Genomic DNA, 12500 nt, shown 5'->3' with positions numbered 1-12500 from the left:
TTGTCCATACCCTAAAAACAGGTAAACTCTGTTAAAAGAATACAGTTCATTTGTCCATACCCTAAAAACAGTCCAAGAACCCCAGTGTGTTGATAAGTCCAATGTGAGTGTCCACCAGTGTATATACAATCCACAGAAAGTGTAATCCAAAGTTTGCAGGTGGTGAATGGAAAGGTGAGCTCTAAAATTAGCAACTCCTCAATCCAACAGTTTGGTGACTGTCCTTTTTTTGTCATGCTGCTCTCTTATACAGTTGTACTTCCTGCTTCCTGTCATGTGTCTAGTCACATGACAGGCCAACCATCCATTTATTAAAGACACATACACTTAAAATGTTAAGAGTAATAAAATGGCCTAAAAAACATGTAAAACACTTAAAACTCTATAATACATTTAAATGATTGTAATAAATAGAGCGGTAAAACACGTCTTTCTAAAAGCCAGCATATTATATAAATAGTGAAGAAAAGGCAAAAGCTTACAGCACCTGGTATTCCCAGGCGGTCTCCCATCCAAGTACTAACCAGGCCCGACGCTGCTTAGCTTCCGAGATCAGACGAGATCGTGCGCTCTCAGCGCGGTATGGCCATAAGCGAGGGCTGCTCCAAAAAGTGGGCTATTTAAAGATCAGCCTCCGTAAAAGCCAGCATATTATATAAATAGTGAAGAAAAGGCAAAAGCTTACAGCACCTGGTATTCCCAGGCGGTCTCCCATCCAAGTACTAACCAGGCCCGACGCTGCTTAGCTTCCGAGATCAGACGAGATCGGGCGCTCTCAGCGCGGTATGGCCATAAGCGAGGGCTGCTCCAAAAAGTGGGCTATTTAAAGATCAGCCTCCGTAAAAGCCAGCATATTATATAAATAGTGAAGAAAAGGCAAAAGCTTACAGCACCTGGTATTCCCAGGCGGTCTCCCATAAAAGTGTAACAATCGGCCTTATCAGCCGAGTTACAAGACTAAAATGGGGTCAGATTTAACTGTGAGAGATGACTAGTGGTTAAAAGAATGAGACATAAAAGAAAATTGGTTTAAATAGATTTGGTGTATTTACAAGGTTCACATAAAAGACTTTAAAACAACACGATAAAACTAGGTAAACTCTGTTAAAAGAATACAGTTCATTTGTCCATACCCTAAAAACAGGTAAACTCTGTTAAAAGAATACAGTTCATTTGTCCATACCCTAAAAACAGTCCAAGAACCCCAGTGTGTTGATAAGTCCAATGTGAGTGTCCACCAGTGTATATACAATCCACAGAAAGTGTAATCCAAAGTTTGCAGGTGGTGAATGGAAAGGTGAGCTCTAAAATTAGCAACTCCTCAATCCAACAGTTTGGTGACTGTCCTTTGTTTGTCATGCTGCTCTCTTATACAGTTGTACTTCCTGCTTCCTGTCATGTGTCTAGTCACATGACAGGCCAACCATCCATTTATTAAAGACACATACACTTAAAATGTTAAGAGTAATAAAATGGCCTAAAAAACATGTAAAACACTTAAAACTCTATAATACATGTAAATGATTGTAATAAATAGAGCGGTAAAACACGTCTTTCTAAAAGCCAGCATATTATATAAATAGTGAAGAAAAGGCAAAAGCTTACAGCACCTGGTATTCCCAGGCGGTCTCCCATCCAAGTACTAACCAGGCCCGACGCTGCTTAGCTTCCGAGATCAGACGAGATCGGGCGCTCTCAGCGCGGTATGGCCATAAGCGAGGGCTGCTCCAAAAAGTGGGCTATTTAAAGATCAGCCTCCGTAAAAGCCAGCATATTATATAAATAGTGAAGAAAAGGCAAAAGCTTACAGCACCTGGTATTCCCAGGCGGTCTCCCATCTAAGTACTAACCAGGCCCGACGCTGCTTTGCTTCCGAGATCAGACGAGATCGGGCGCACTCAGCGCAGTATGGCCGTAAGCGAAGACTGCTCCAAAAAGTGGGTTATTTATAGATCAGCCTCCGTAAAAGCCATCATATTATATAAATAGTGAAGAAAAGGCAAAAGCTTACAGCACCTGGTATTCCCAGGCGGTCTCCCATCCAGAGTTACAACATTAAAATGGGGTCAGAATTAACTGTGAGAGATGACTAGTGGTTAAAAGAATGAGACATAAAAGAAGATTGGTTTAAATAGATTTGGTTTTTATACAAGGTTCACATAAAAGACTTTAAAACAACACGATAAAACTAGGTAAATGCTGTTAAAAGAATACAGTTCATTTGTCCATACCCTAAAAACAGTCCAAGAATCCCAGTGTGTTGATAAGTCCAATGTGAGTGTCCACCATTGTATATACAATCCACAGAAAGTGTAATCCAAAGTTTGCAGGTGGTGAATGGAAAGGTGAGCTCTAAAATTAGCAAACTCCTTAATCCAACAGTTTGGTGACTGTCCTTTGTTTGTCATGCTGCTCTCTTATACAGTTGTACTTCCTGCTTCCTGTCATGTGTCTAGTCACATGGCAGGCCAACCATCCATTTATTTAAGACACACACACACTTAAAATGTTAAGAGCAATAAAATGGCCTAAAAAAAACATGTAAAACACTTAACACTCTATAATACATTTAAATGATTGTAATAAATAGAGCGGTAAAACACGTCTTTCTAAAAGCCAGCATATTATATAAATAGTGAAGAAAAGGCAAAAGCTTACAGCACCTGGTATTCCCAGGCGGTCTCCCATCCAAGTACTAACCAGGCCCGACGCTGCTTTGCTTCCGAGATCAGACGAGATAGGGCGGTCTCAGCGCAGTATGGCCGTAAGCGAGGGCTGCTCCAAAAAGTGGGCTATTTAAAGATCAGCCTCCGTAAAAGCCAGCATATTATATAAATAGTGAAGAAAAGGCAAAAGCTTACAGCACCTGGTATTCCCAGGCGGTCTCCCATCTAAGTACTAACCAGGCCCGACGCTGCTTTGCTTCCGAGATCAGACGAGATCGGGCGCTCTCAGCGCAGTATGGCCGTAAGCGAGTACTGCTCCAAAAAGTGGGCTATTTATAGATCAGCCTCCGTAAAAGCCATCATATTATATAAATAGTGAAGAAAAGGCAAAAGCTTACAGCACCTGGTATTCCCAGGCGGTCTCCCATCCAGAGTTACAAGATTAAAATGGGGTCAGATTTAACTGTGAGAGATGACTAGTGGTTAAAAGAATGAGACATAAAAGAAGATTGGTTTAAATAGATTTGGTTTATATACAAGGTTCACATAAAAAGACTTTAAAACAACACGATAAAACTAGGTAAATGCTGTTAAAAGAATACAGTTCATTTGTCCATACCCTAAAAACAGTCCAAGAATCCCAGTGTGTTGATAAGTCCAATGTGAGTGTCCACCATTGTATATACAATCCACAGAAAGTGTAATCCAAAGTTTGCAGGTGGTGAATGGAAAGGTGAGCTCTAAAATTAGCAAACTCCTTAATCCAACAGTTTGGTGACTGTCCTTTGTATGTCATGCTGCTCTCTTATACAGTTGTACTTCCTGCTTCCTGTCATGTGTCTAGTCACATGGCAGGCCAACCATCCATTTATTTAAGACACACACACACTTAAAATGTTAAGAGCAATAAAATGGCCTAAAAAAACATGTAAAACACTTAACACTCTATAATACATTTAAATGATTGTAATAAATAGAGCGGTAAAACACGTCTTTCTAAAAGCCAGCATATTATATAAATAGTGAAGAAAAGGCAAAAGCTTACAGCACCTGGTATTCCCAGGCGGTCTCCCATCCAAGTACTAACCAGGCCCGACGCTGCTTTGCTTCCGAGATCAGACGAGATCGGGCGGTCTCAGCGCAGTATGGCCGTAAGCGAGGGTTGCTCCAAAAAGTGGGCTATTTAAAGATCAGCCTCCGTAAAAGCCAGCATATTATATAAATAGTGAAGAAAAGGCAAAAGCTTACAGCACCTGGTATTCCCAGGCGGTCTCCCATCTAAGTACTAACCAGGCCCGACGCTGCTTTGCTTCCGAGATCAGACGAGATCGGGCGCTCTCAGCGCAGTATGGCCGTAAGCGAGTACTGCTCCAAAAAGTGGGCTATTTATAGATCAGCCTCCGTAAAAGCCATCATATTATATAAATAGTGAAGAAAAGGCAAAAGCTTACAGCACCTGGTATTCCCAGGCGGTCTCCCATCCAGAGTTACAAGATTAAAATGGGGTCAGATTTAACTGTGAGAGATGACTAGTGGTTAAAAGAATGAGACATAAAAGAAGATTGGTTTAAATAGATTTGGTTTATATACAAGGTTCACATAAAAAGACTTTAAAACAACACGATAAAACTAGGTAAATGCTGTTAAAAGAATACAGTTCATTTGTCCATACCCTAAAAACAGTCCAAGAATCCCAGTGTGTTGATAAGTCCAATGTGAGTGTCCACCATTGTATATACAATCCACAGAAAGTGTAATCCAAAGTTTGCAGGTGGTGAATGGAAAGGTGAGCTCTAAAATTAGCAAACTCCTTAATCCAACAGTTTGGTGACTGTCCTTTGTATGTCATGCTGCTCTCTTATACAGTTGTACTTCCTGCTTCCTGTCATGTGTCTAGTCACATGGCAGGCCAACCATCCATTTATTTAAGACACACACACACTTAAAATGTTAAGAGCAATAAAATGGCCTAAAAAAACATGTAAAACACTTAACACTCTATAATACATTTAAATGATTGTAATAAATAGAGCGGTAAAACACGTCTTTCTAAAAGCCAGCATATTATATAAATAGTGAAGAAAAGGCAAAAGCTTACAGCACCTGGTATTCCCAGGCGGTCTCCCATCCAGAGTTACAAGATTAAAATGGGGTCAGATTTAACTGTGAGAGATGACTAGTGGTTAAAAGAATGAGACATAAAAGAAGATTGGTTTAAATAGATTTGGTTTATATACAAGGTTCACATAAAAGACTTTAAAACAACACGATAAAACTAGGTAAATGCTGTTAAAAGAATACAGTTCATTTGTCCATACCCTAAAAACAGTCCAAGAATCCCAGTGTGTTGATAAGTCCAATGTGAGTGTCCACCATTGTATATACAATCCACAGAAAGTGTAATCCAAAGTTTGCAGGTGGTGAATGGAAAGGTGAGCTCTAAAATTAGCAACTCCTTAATCCAACAGTTTGGTGACTTTTTTTGTCATGCTGCTCTCTTATACAGTTGTACTTCCTGCTTCCTGTCATGTGTCTAGTCACATGGCAGGCCAACCATCCATTTATTAAAGACACACACACACACACACTTAAAATGTTAAGAGTAATAAAATGGCCTAAAAAACATGTAAAACACTTAACACTCTATAATACATTTAAATGATTGTAATAAATAGAGCGGTAAAACACGTCTTTCTAAAAGCCAGCATATTATATAAATAGTGAAGAAAAGGCAAAAGCTTACAGCACCTGGTATTCCCAGGCGGTCTCCCATCCAAGTACTAACAAGGCCCGACGCTGCTTTGCTTCCGAGATCAGACGAGATCGGGCGCACTCAGCGCAGTATGGCCGTAAGCGAGGACTGCTCCAAAAAGTGGGTTATTTATAGATCAGCCTCCGTAAAAGCCATCATATTATATAAATAGTGAAGAAAAGGCAAAAGCTTACAGCACCTGGTATTCCCAGGCGGTCTCCCATCCAGAGTTACAACATTAAAATGGGGTCAGAATTAACTGTGAGAGATGACTAGTGGTTAAAAGAATGAGACATAAAAGAAGATTGGTTTAAATAGATTTGGTTTTTATACAAGGTTCACATAAAAGACTTTAAAACAACACGATAAAACTAGGTAAATGCTGTTAAAAGAATACAGTTCATTTGTCCATACCCTAAAAACAGTCCAAGAATCCCAGTGTGTTGATAAGTCCAATGTGAGTGTCCACCATTGTATATACAATCCACAGAAAGTGTAATCCAAAGTTTGCAGGTGGTGAATGGAAAGGTGAGCTCTAAAATTAGCAAACTCCTTAATCCAACAGTTTGGTGACTGTCCTTTGTTTGTCATGCTGCTCTCTTATACAGTTGTACTTCCTGCTTCCTGTCATGTGTCTAGTCACATGGCAGGCCAACCATCCATTTATTTAAGACACACACTTAAAATGTTAAGAGCAATAAAATGGCCTAAAAAAACATGTAAAACACTTAACACTCTATAATACATTTAAATGATTGTAATAAATAGAGCGGTAAAACACGTCTTTCTAAAAGCCAGCATATTATATAAATAGTGAAGAAAAGGCAAAAGCTTACAGCACCTGGTATTCCCAGGCGGTCTCCCTTCCAGAGTTACAAGATTAAAATGGGGTCAGATTTAACTGTGAGAGATGACTAGTGGTTAAAAGAATGAGACATAAAAGAAGATTGGTTTAAATAGATTTGGTTTATATACAAGGTTCACATAAAAGACTTTAAAACAACACGATAAAACTAGGTAAATGCTGTTAAAAGAATACAGTTCATTTGTCCATACCCTAAAAACAGTCCAAGAATCCCAGTGTGTTGATAAGTCCAATGTGAGTGTCCACCATTGTATATACAATCCACAGAAAGTGTAATCCAAAGTTTGCAGGTGGTGAATGGAAAGGTGAGCTCTAAAATTAGCAACTCCTTAATCCAACAGTTTGGTGACTTTTTTTGTCATGCTGCTCTCTTATACAGTTGTACTTCCTGCTTCCTGTCATGTGTCTAGTCACATGGCAGGCCAACCATCCATTTATTAAAGACACACACACACTTAAAATGTTAAGAGTAATAAAATGGCCTAAAAAACATGTAAAACACTTAACACTCTATAATACATTTAAATGATTGTAATAAATAGAGCGGTAAAACACGTCTTTCTAAAAGCCAGCATATTATATAAATAGTGAAGAAAAGGCAAAAGCTTACAGCACCTGGTATTCCCAGGCGGTCTCCCATCCAAGTACTAACCAGGCCCGACGCTGCTTTGCTTCCGAGATCAGACGAGATCGGGCGGTCTCAGCGCAGTATGGCCGTAAGCGAGGGCTGCTCCAAAAAGTGGGCTATTTAAAGATCAGCCTCCGTAAAAGCCAGCATATTATATAAATAGTGAAGAAAAGGCAAAAGCTTACAGCACCTGGTATTCCCAGGCGGTCTCCCATCTAAGTACTAACCAGGCCCGACGCTGCTTTGCTTCCGAGATCAGACGAGATCGGGTGCTCTCAGCGCAGTATGGCCGTAAGCGAGTACTGCTCCAAAAAGTGGGCTATTTATAGATCAGCCTCCGTAAAAGCCATCATATTATATAAATAGTGAAGAAAAGGCAAAAGCTTACAGCACCTGGTATTCCCAGGGGGTCTCCCATCCAAGTACTAACCAGGCCCGACGCTGCTTTGCTTCCGAGATCAGACGAGATCGGGAGCACTCAGCGCAGTATGGCCGTAAGCGAGGACTGCTCCAAAAAGTGGGTTATTTATAGATCAGCCTCCGTAAAAGCCATCATATTATATAAATAGTGAAGAAAAGGCAAAAGTTTACAGCACCTGGTATTCCCAGGCGGTCTCCCATCCAGAGTTACAACATTAAAATGGGGTCAGAATTAACTGTGAGAGATGACTAGTGGTTAAAAGAATGAGACATAAAAGAAGATTGGTTTAAATAGATTTGGTTTTTATACAAGGTTCACATAAAAGACTTTAAAACAACACGATAAAACTAGGTAAATGCTGTTAAAAGAATACAGTTCATTTGTCCATACCCTAAAAACAGTAAAAGAATCCCAGTGTGTTGATAAGTCCAATGTGAGTGTCCACCATTGTATATACAATCCACAGAAAGTGTAATCCAAAGTTTGCAGGTGGTGAATGGAAAGGTGAGCTCTAAAATTAGCAAACTCCTTAATCCAACAGTTTGGTGACTGTCCTTTGTTTGTCATGCTGCTCTCTTATACAGTTGTACTTCCTACTTCCTGTCATGTGTCTAGTCACATGGCAGGCCAACCATCCATTTATTTAAGACACACACACACTTAAAATGTTAAGAGCAATAAAATGGCCTAAAAAAACATGTAAAACACTTAACACTCTATAATACATTTAAATGATTGTAATAAATAGAGCGGTAAAACACGTCTTTCTAAAAGCCAGCATATTATATAAATAGTGAAGAAAAGGCAAAAGCTTACAGCACCTGGTATTCCCAGGCGGTCTCCCATCCAAGTACTAACCAGGCCCGACGCTGCTTTGCTTCCGAGATCAGACGAGATCGGGCGGTCTCAGCGCAGTATGGCCTTAAGCAGGGGGCTGCTCCAAAAAGTGGGCTATTTAAAGATCAGCCTCCGTAAAAGCCAGCATATTATATAAATAGTGAAGAAAAGGCAAAAGCTTACAGCACCTGGTATTCCCAGGCGGTCTCCCATCTAAGTACTAACCAGGCCCGACGCTGCTTTGCTTCCGAGATCAGACGAGATCGGGCGCTCTCAGCGCAGTATGGCCGTAAGCGAGTACTGCTCCAAAAAGTGGGCTATTTATAGATCAGCCTCCGTAAAAGCCATCATATTATATAAATAGTGAAGAAAAGGCAAAAGCTTACAGCACCTGGTATTCCCAGGCGGTCTCCCATCCAGAGTTACAAGATTAAAATGGGGTCAGATTTAACTGTGAGAGATGACTAGTGGTTAAAAGAATGAGACATAAAAGAAGATTGGTTTAAATAGATTTGGTTTATATACAAGGTTCACATAAAAAGACTTTAAAACAACACGATAAAACTAGGTAAATGCTGTTAAAAGAATACAGTTCATTTGTCCATACCCTAAAAACAGTCCAAGAATCCCAGTGTGTTGATAAGTCCAATGTGAGTGTCCACCATTGTATATACAATCCACAGAAAGTGTAATCCAAAGTTTGCAGGTGGTGAATGGAAAGGTGAGCTCTAAAATTAGCAAACTCCTTAATCCAACAGTTTGGTGACTGTCCTTTGTTTGTCATGCTGCTCTCTTATACAGTTGTACTTCCTGCTTCCTGTCATGTGTCTAGTCACATGGCAGGCCAACCATCCATTTATTTAAGACACACACACACTTAAAATGTTAAGAGCAATAAAATGGCCTAAAAAAACATGTAAAACACTTAACACTCTATAATACATTTAAATGATTGTAATAAATAGAGCGGTAAAACACGTCTTTCTAAAAGCCAGCATATTATATAAATAGTGAAGAAAAGGCAAAAGCTTACAGCACCTGGTATTCCCAGGCGGTCTCCCATCCAAGTACTAACCAGGCCCGACGCTGCTTTGCTTCCGAGATCAGACGAGATCGGGCGGTCTCAGCGCAGTATGGCCGTAAGCGAGGGCTGCTCCAAAAAGTGGCCTATTTAAAGATCAGCCTCTGTAAAAGCCAGCATATTATATAAATAGTGAAGAAAAGGCAAAAGCTTACAGCACCTGGTATTCCCAGGCGGTCTCCCATCTAAGTACTAACCAGGCCCGACGCTGCTTTGCTTCCGAGATCAGACGAGATAGGGCGGTCTCAGCGCAGTATGGCCGTAAGCGAGGGCTGCTCCAAAAAGTGGGCTATTTAAAGATCAGCCTCCGTAAAAGCCAGCATATTATATAAATAGTGAAGAAAAGGCAAAAGCTTACAGCACCTGGTATTCCCAGGCGGTCTCCCATCTAAGTACTAACCAGGCCCGACGCTGCTTTGCTTCCGAGATCAGACCAGATCGGGCGCTCTCAGCGCAGTATGGCCGTAAGCGAGTACTGCTCCAAAAAGTGGGCTATTTATAGATCAGCCTCCGTAAAAGCCATCATATTATATAAATAGTGAAGAAAAGGCAAAAGCTTACAGCACCTGGTATTCCCAGGCGGTCTCCCATCCAAGTACTAACCAGGCCCGACGCTGCTTTGCTTCCGAGATCAGACGAGATCGGGCGCACTCAGCGCAGTATGGCCGTAAGCGAGGACTGCTCCAAAAAGTGGGTTATTTATAGATCAGCCTCCGTAAAAGCCATCATATTATATAAATAGTGAAGAAAAGGCAAAAGCTTACAGCACCTGGTATTCCCAGGCGGTCTCCCATCCAGAGTTACAACATTAAAATGGGGTCAGAATTAACTGTGAGAGATGACTAGTGGTTAAAAGAATGAGACATAAAAGAAGATTGGTTTAAATAGATTTGGTTTTTATACAAGGTTCACATAAAAGACTTTAAAACAACACGATAAAACTAGGTAAATGCTGTTAAAAGAATACAGTTCATTTGTCCATACCCTAAAAACAGTCCAAGAATCCCAGTGTGTTGATAAGTCCAATGTGAGTGTCCACCATTGTATATACAATCCACAGAAAGTGTAATCCAAAGTTTGCAGGTGGTGAATGGAAAGGTGAGCTCTAAAATTAGCAAACTCCTTAATCCAACAGTTTGGTGACTGTCCTTTGTTTGTCATGCTGCTCTCTTATACAGTTGTACTTCCTGCTTCCTGTCATGTGTCTAGTCACATGGCAGGCCAACCATCCATTTATTTAAGACACACACACACACTTAAAATGTTAAGAGCAATAAAATGGCCTAAAAAAACATGTAAAACACTTAACACTCTATAATACATTTAAATGATTGTAATAAATAGAGCGGTAAAACACGTCTTTCTAAAAGCCAGCATATTATATAAATAGTGAAGAAAAGGCAAAAGCTTACAGCACCTGGTATTCCCAGGCGGTCTCCCATCCAAGTACTAACCAGGCCCGACGCTGCTTTGCTTCCGAGATCAGACGAGATCGGGCGGTCTCAGCGCAGTATGGCCGTAAGCGAGGGCTGCTCCAAAAAGTGGGCTATTTAAAGATCAGCCTCCGTAAAAGCCAGCATATTATATAAATAGTGAAGAAAAGGCAAAAGCTTACAGCACCTGGTATTCCCAGGCGGTCTCCCATCTAAGTACTAACCAGGCCCGACGCTGCTTTGCTTCCGAGATCAGACGAGATCGGGCGCTCTCAGCGCAGTATGGCCGTAAGCGAGTACTGCTCCAAAAAGTGGGCTATTTATAGATCAGCCTCCGTAAAAGCCATCATATTATATAAATAGTGAAGAAAAGGCAAAAGCTTACAGCACCTGGTATTCCCAGGCGGTCTCCCATCCAGAGTTACAAGATTAAAATGGGGTCAGATTTAACTGTGAGAGATGACTAGTGGTTAAAAGAATGAGACATAAAAGAAGATTGGTTTAAATAGATTTGGTTTATATACAAGGTTCACATAAAAGACTTTAAAACAACACGATAAAACTAGGTAAACTCTGTTAAAAGAATACAGTTCATTTGTCCATACCCTAAAAACAGGTAAACTCTGTTAAAAGAATACAGTTCATTTGTCCATACCCTAAAAACAGTCCAAGAACCCCAGTGTGTTGATAAGTCCAATGTGAGTGTCCACCAGTGTATATACAATCCACAGAAAGTGTAATCCAAAGTTTGCAGGTGGTGAATGGAAAGGTGAGCTCTAAAATTAGCAACTCCTCAATCCAACAGTTTGGTGACTGTCCTTTTTTTGTCATGCTGCTCTCTTATACAGTTGTACTTCCTGCTTCCTGTCATGTGTCTAGTCACATGACAGGCCAACCATCCATTTATTAAAGACACATACACTTAAAATGTTAAGAGTAATAAAATGGCCTAAAAAACATGTAAAACACTTAAAACTCTATAATACATTTAAATGATTGTAATAAATAGAGCGGTAAAACACGTCTTTCTAAAAGCCAGCATATTATATAAATAGTGAAGAAAAGGCAAAAGCTTACAGCACCTGGTATTCCCAGGCGGTCTCCCATCCAAGTACTAACCAGGCCCGACGCTGCTTAGCTTCCGAGATCAGACGAGATCGTGCGCTCTCAGCGCGGTATGGCCATAAGCGAGGGCTGCTCCAAAAAGTGGGCTATTTAAAGATCAGCCTCCGTAAAAGCCAGCATATTATATAAATAGTGAAGAAAAGGCAAAAGCTTACAGCACCTGGTATTCCCAGGCGGTCTCCCATCCAAGTACTAACCAGGCCCGACGCTGCTTAGCTTCCGAGATCAGACGAGATCGGGCGCTCTCAGCGCGGTATGGCCATAAGCGAGGGCTGCTCCAAAAAGTGGGCTATTTAAAGATCAGCCTCCGTAAAAGCCAGCATATTATATAAATAGTGAAGAAAAGGCAAAAGCTTACAGCACCTGGTATTCCCAGGCGGTCTCCCATAAAAGTGTAACAATCGGCCTTATCAGCCGAGTTACAAGACTAAAATGGGGTCAGATTTAACTGTGAGAGATGACTAGTGGTTAAAAGAATGAGACATAAAAGAAAATTGGTTTAAATAGATTTGGTGTATTTACAAGGTTCACATAAAAGACTTTAAAACAACACGATAAAACTAGGTAAACTCTGTTAAAAGAATACAGTTCATTTGTCCATACCCTAAAAACAGGTAAACTCTGTTAAAAGAATACAGTTCATTTGTCCATACCCTAAAAACAGTCCAAGAACCCCAGTGTGTTGATAAGTC

General features: G+C 40.5%; 22 non-coding genes across 22 annotated transcripts; all 22 read right to left on the bottom strand.

Moving 5' to 3' along the window:
- Positions 1–475: 475 nt before the first annotated feature.
- Positions 476–594, bottom strand: LOC141306771 (5S ribosomal RNA). The gene has a single exon (XR_012345729.1). It is a non-coding gene; the product is annotated as a 5S ribosomal RNA (ribosomal RNA).
- An 84-nt stretch (positions 595–678) lies between these two features.
- Positions 679–797, bottom strand: LOC141307173 (5S ribosomal RNA). The gene has a single exon (XR_012346128.1). It is a non-coding gene; the product is annotated as a 5S ribosomal RNA (ribosomal RNA).
- Positions 798–1598: 801 nt separating this feature from the next.
- LOC141307161 (5S ribosomal RNA) lies at positions 1599–1717 on the bottom strand. Its single transcript, XR_012346116.1, has one exon. It is a non-coding gene; the product is annotated as a 5S ribosomal RNA (ribosomal RNA).
- An 84-nt stretch (positions 1718–1801) lies between these two features.
- LOC141307182 (5S ribosomal RNA) lies at positions 1802–1920 on the bottom strand. The gene has a single exon (XR_012346137.1). It is a non-coding gene; the product is annotated as a 5S ribosomal RNA (ribosomal RNA).
- Positions 1921–2651: 731 nt separating this feature from the next.
- On the bottom strand, positions 2652–2770 carry LOC141307696 (5S ribosomal RNA). Its single transcript, XR_012346646.1, has one exon. It is a non-coding gene; the product is annotated as a 5S ribosomal RNA (ribosomal RNA).
- Positions 2771–2854: 84 nt separating this feature from the next.
- Positions 2855–2973, bottom strand: LOC141306851 (5S ribosomal RNA). Its single transcript, XR_012345808.1, has one exon. It is a non-coding gene; the product is annotated as a 5S ribosomal RNA (ribosomal RNA).
- A 731-nt stretch (positions 2974–3704) lies between these two features.
- On the bottom strand, positions 3705–3823 carry LOC141307252 (5S ribosomal RNA). The gene has a single exon (XR_012346206.1). It is a non-coding gene; the product is annotated as a 5S ribosomal RNA (ribosomal RNA).
- Positions 3824–3907: 84 nt separating this feature from the next.
- LOC141306850 (5S ribosomal RNA) lies at positions 3908–4026 on the bottom strand. The gene has a single exon (XR_012345807.1). It is a non-coding gene; the product is annotated as a 5S ribosomal RNA (ribosomal RNA).
- A 1376-nt stretch (positions 4027–5402) lies between these two features.
- Positions 5403–5521, bottom strand: LOC141307614 (5S ribosomal RNA). The gene has a single exon (XR_012346567.1). It is a non-coding gene; the product is annotated as a 5S ribosomal RNA (ribosomal RNA).
- Positions 5522–6886: 1365 nt separating this feature from the next.
- Positions 6887–7005, bottom strand: LOC141307250 (5S ribosomal RNA). Its single transcript, XR_012346205.1, has one exon. It is a non-coding gene; the product is annotated as a 5S ribosomal RNA (ribosomal RNA).
- An 84-nt stretch (positions 7006–7089) lies between these two features.
- On the bottom strand, positions 7090–7208 carry LOC141306571 (5S ribosomal RNA). Its single transcript, XR_012345530.1, has one exon. It is a non-coding gene; the product is annotated as a 5S ribosomal RNA (ribosomal RNA).
- Positions 7209–7292: 84 nt separating this feature from the next.
- LOC141306843 (5S ribosomal RNA) lies at positions 7293–7411 on the bottom strand. The gene has a single exon (XR_012345799.1). It is a non-coding gene; the product is annotated as a 5S ribosomal RNA (ribosomal RNA).
- A 730-nt stretch (positions 7412–8141) lies between these two features.
- On the bottom strand, positions 8142–8260 carry LOC141307671 (5S ribosomal RNA). Its single transcript, XR_012346622.1, has one exon. It is a non-coding gene; the product is annotated as a 5S ribosomal RNA (ribosomal RNA).
- Positions 8261–8345: 85 nt separating this feature from the next.
- Positions 8346–8464, bottom strand: LOC141306849 (5S ribosomal RNA). The gene has a single exon (XR_012345806.1). It is a non-coding gene; the product is annotated as a 5S ribosomal RNA (ribosomal RNA).
- Positions 8465–9195: 731 nt separating this feature from the next.
- Positions 9196–9314, bottom strand: LOC141307249 (5S ribosomal RNA). The gene has a single exon (XR_012346204.1). It is a non-coding gene; the product is annotated as a 5S ribosomal RNA (ribosomal RNA).
- An 84-nt stretch (positions 9315–9398) lies between these two features.
- Positions 9399–9517, bottom strand: LOC141307715 (5S ribosomal RNA). The gene has a single exon (XR_012346666.1). It is a non-coding gene; the product is annotated as a 5S ribosomal RNA (ribosomal RNA).
- Positions 9518–9601: 84 nt separating this feature from the next.
- On the bottom strand, positions 9602–9720 carry LOC141307581 (5S ribosomal RNA). The gene has a single exon (XR_012346534.1). It is a non-coding gene; the product is annotated as a 5S ribosomal RNA (ribosomal RNA).
- Positions 9721–9804: 84 nt separating this feature from the next.
- On the bottom strand, positions 9805–9923 carry LOC141306787 (5S ribosomal RNA). The gene has a single exon (XR_012345744.1). It is a non-coding gene; the product is annotated as a 5S ribosomal RNA (ribosomal RNA).
- Positions 9924–10655: 732 nt separating this feature from the next.
- LOC141307248 (5S ribosomal RNA) lies at positions 10656–10774 on the bottom strand. Its single transcript, XR_012346203.1, has one exon. It is a non-coding gene; the product is annotated as a 5S ribosomal RNA (ribosomal RNA).
- An 84-nt stretch (positions 10775–10858) lies between these two features.
- Positions 10859–10977, bottom strand: LOC141306848 (5S ribosomal RNA). Its single transcript, XR_012345805.1, has one exon. It is a non-coding gene; the product is annotated as a 5S ribosomal RNA (ribosomal RNA).
- A 776-nt stretch (positions 10978–11753) lies between these two features.
- Positions 11754–11872, bottom strand: LOC141306770 (5S ribosomal RNA). Its single transcript, XR_012345728.1, has one exon. It is a non-coding gene; the product is annotated as a 5S ribosomal RNA (ribosomal RNA).
- An 84-nt stretch (positions 11873–11956) lies between these two features.
- On the bottom strand, positions 11957–12075 carry LOC141307149 (5S ribosomal RNA). The gene has a single exon (XR_012346104.1). It is a non-coding gene; the product is annotated as a 5S ribosomal RNA (ribosomal RNA).
- Positions 12076–12500: the final 425 nt, after the last annotated feature.

Source organism: Garra rufa, unplaced genomic scaffold (assembly GCF_049309525.1).
Source record: "Garra rufa unplaced genomic scaffold, GarRuf1.0 hap1_unplaced_002, whole genome shotgun sequence".
NCBI lineage: Eukaryota > Metazoa > Chordata > Actinopteri > Cypriniformes > Cyprinidae > Garra > Garra rufa.
This window is presented reverse-complemented; position numbering and strand designations above follow the sequence as displayed.